A 3,728-nucleotide genomic window follows, 5' to 3' on the forward strand; every position below is an offset into this window, starting at 1 on the left:
CCAAGACGTTGTCACAGTAGCGAATACGGCCAGAATGCAAATGTCAAAAGCTCACGACACTAGGCTTCTTCTCAAATGATCATGACAGGTAAGTCTAAATGGGGGCCTGATACTCAACTACCAATGCATTCTGTCTGAAAACGTCCCCGGTGTTCTTACGGAAACAGAAACAATCTCAATACATATAAGTCATTGTCGTCACCCACTATGGTATGTGCTTACAACTGAGTTAACATAAGAAATCTGGCACAGACTATGTTTCTGAAACTTGATGAATTTATTGTAAGGAAAATGGCATTATCAAACTTGAAAAGCAGAATAAGGCAAAACACAAATCCGGACATAGTAGGCCGACCATTTACGTGACTTGAGACAATTGTGAAAGATGAAAAGACAGGTATTATCATTGAAGAACATGTTGAGAATTAGGTAAGCATAAAAACAAAAAGTGGATAACAACAGGCTCTAGTCTCAGGCAGGCTCATAGGATTTCAGTGTGGATTTATTGAAGTTGTGATACTTCTGACGGTGTAGCTCAACAACTTGCAGCATACTTTTCTTTTGGCGCTCATCATCTGTGATGATCGAAGCAAAGTCGGTATTGAGTTTAACTCCTCGTTCAGCAGCGTCATTAACGACTTTGACATTACTTCCAAAATGGCTCATTTCATTGTATGTTTCATACTTAGGCCATTGTTCCACAGGCTGATTCAACCATTCTCCAGAACACTCAAATTCGTTGAACAAATGCCATGACTGAGGGCCCACTAAATCAGCCAAAGTGGTGTTATCCTCTATAGTCCCTTCTGATGAGAGAATGCGTGGCCCGCGTCGATAAGATTGCGGTTTTTCAACTTTCAGTAGGCGGCTTGCAATGCTTTTTCTGGTATCGCAACTTTCTTTTTCTGAGAACAAGGCATAAACCAAAGTTTCTTCCACAATGTACCATGGATGCTTCTTCAACTTATTAAGAGCAGATTCAGCAACATCTTTTCGGTAGTTGTTTTTTTGAAATTGTTGAATAATGTATTTTCAGGACCTGTGGTTTCAGGTCCAAAAATGATTGTCCAGACACTCTTTACCACCAACTCCAATACATGATGGCGGCAAGCATGATACAACATTTATTTACCTAGGCGGTCTTCCAGTAACTTTGCAGCTCCTTTTTTCCATCCACTATTCCTTTATGTCGTGTCAAATACCAACGTGGCAATGGAATTCTGCAAACTCCAAGTCGTTATCAAATCAAATGCAGTTTTAGCTTGGACCTCTCCTGTGGCATTTTCAATCTTTTGAATTCCAAGTAATTTTCCATTGGTATGCAAAGGATGAGAAGACAAAATAACAGCAATGCTTCATACTTTGTTCCATACCTGTCTTCTGTCAACTTTCCATCCCAGTGTATAGCAGCATGATTCGGTAGGTCTTGTTGAAATGACTCGTATATTTCATGCGAAATCTCAAGACGATTAGCTTCTCTACGTCTCTTTATAGTTGACCTGGATAGCACAAAGTCATTTAAGTCCCCACCGCATGCCTGTATGAAGGCACTAATCAACATAGCTGCTTCATTATCGGTCAATCCTGAGTTTTGGTCGTTTTAGGGCATTCCTCTTTCAGATACAGCAAATACTGTAGAACTTGGCGTAGAGTGGGTAACTTGGAGTGAATAATACACTCAGATGAATATCCAATCAAATAATGACCAGACTTCGATCTTGTTCTTGGTGGGTCCGACACCTTTCTCCGCTTTGTTTCAGACATTCTTCTTCAACCAAATTCTAGCCTACCAGCAAATTGGATAACTCAGTATTTTACAGTAACACTAAAATCGAGGCAAAGATTACTGACATAACATATTACATGCCTTCCAGTAACATTTACTAGCTTAACACCAGCTGGAAATGTCTGTGCATCTGTTCTCGAGCTCGACTCACAATCACAACACGATGGTGCTTCTTCAGTGTACGATTCATAACAAACGTGCTACCAATACATGTTTCCCATGAACACGATATACCGGTTCTGCATGGTATAACGAAGATTCATCTGGCATTTATAGGACTGCATTTCAGTACAGTTATGAATACAGATATATTTACCCTCCTTACATAGCCGTCTTGAACTGATAACTTCACACAAGCTCCAAACCAGTGACACGGTCAACACTACAGATAAAGATATGACGTAAACACGTCAGAAGTAAGGAGAATTGATCCGTGGGTCTTTGGGGGCTTTGCGCGCAGGGAAGACCGCGATGAAAATGACCAAAATCGGTTTTAGAGGTGTTTTTATGCACTACACTATCATTTGGAATTACGCAAAACAAGTTTCCAAAAAATTGCCCAAATCTGAACAACCCTACTGTGCAGGCACCTATCAAGGCGTACTCGTCCGACTCATACAACGTATCACCGCTACCAATTTCAACTATTCGTCTGATTATTGAATATATTGTTTTCAACAATTTCAATACATTACAGACCATCAAGCAACAAAACTGGAGTGGAATAAAACGAGACACACACCAAGTCGATTGTGCCATCAAGTGTGACTGCATTTCAGATTGGACCCATTTTGAAACACAGAATTGTTTCATCTAGATCAGTGGTTCCCAACCTTTTTCGACCTATCGCCCCCTTTTCAAGGTCAATACCGATCATCGCCCCCCAAATTTTGTGTACCGAAAATTGGGCATACAAACCTGTAATCACCGGCGGGTTGACTAAAAAAAATGGGTCAAATTTTCGGCTCGATGTCTAATTTGACACACTTTTGTAACTAAATTTCCGTGGGTTGACTAAAAAAAAAAAAAGAATGTCAGCCGTTTTGACGCGTCATCGCCCCCCTATCGCCCCCTTCGCTATTTTCGCCCCCCCCGTCGCCCCCTTTGTCCATTTTCGCCCCCCTAGACGGCCAAATCGCCCCCTGGTGGGCGATATCGCCCACGTTGGGAACCACTAATCTAGATTCTAGATTATGTCACGATTCAATATTTTTGGTACAATAATAGATATGTCATTTTCTTAATAAAATGAGAGTTCAGATGACTACAAGGAAGTCCACATGCCTTTATCCAGATTTTACATTCTTCCATGCATGTCATTGGCTCTGGGAAAGGTAAAAGCGCACACCAAGAACGGTCTGGGTAGCCATCTCCATGTTACACAGGCTATTAGCACAGTGTTTATCCTGATAGATTCAATACACGAGCTAGAACAAAAAATGACGATTTCAGCTGGGAACGGATCATGTTGCCTAACATATATCATATTAATATGATCATTGAATATGCAGACAAGTGTCCAGTGCAACAGTAATTTGCTAGATAATGATACAGACTGTAGACTACTATATACAAATGTCGATTCCATAAATAGAACGCATATAACGCCACATAATGGATACCACACATATCCTGACTCAATATTCCTCTAATACATTCTATTCGGTACGTCAATCCTATAGTATACGACTAAGGATAATACAGCAATAGTTGCTTCATCCGGAAAGTTGTCAGAAATTCATTCATTTGGACATACCATGCTGATGCGTGCTTGCCATCATTCATGCTTATTGTAGGTTATAACACTGCATATACATACTAGCTTTACGTTATTACCATTCACCAAAGCCAGCTATTCCCAATTCAATGTAATTTTGCTAAAAACCTATATTTTTCAACCCTTTTCCATAAGAGCTAATAGTAAGCTTGCCCGGGCTTGTTC

At 40.4% G+C, this 3,728-nt stretch overlaps 1 long non-coding RNA gene across 1 annotated transcript; it reads right to left on the reverse strand.

Moving 5' to 3' along the window:
- Positions 1-258: 258 nt before the first annotated feature.
- Positions 259-3,445, reverse strand: LOC145449187 (uncharacterized). The gene is made up of 2 exons (XR_013918165.1): positions 1,133-3,445; positions 259-905 (listed from the first exon to the last, which is right to left on the reverse strand). It is a non-coding gene; the product is annotated as an uncharacterized LOC145449187 (long non-coding RNA).
- Positions 3,446-3,728: the final 283 nt, after the last annotated feature.

This window comes from Botryllus schlosseri, chromosome 10, assembly GCF_051294905.1.
Source record: "Botryllus schlosseri isolate E-star chromosome 10, Bs_hap1, whole genome shotgun sequence".
NCBI lineage: Eukaryota > Metazoa > Chordata > Ascidiacea > Stolidobranchia > Styelidae > Botryllus > Botryllus schlosseri.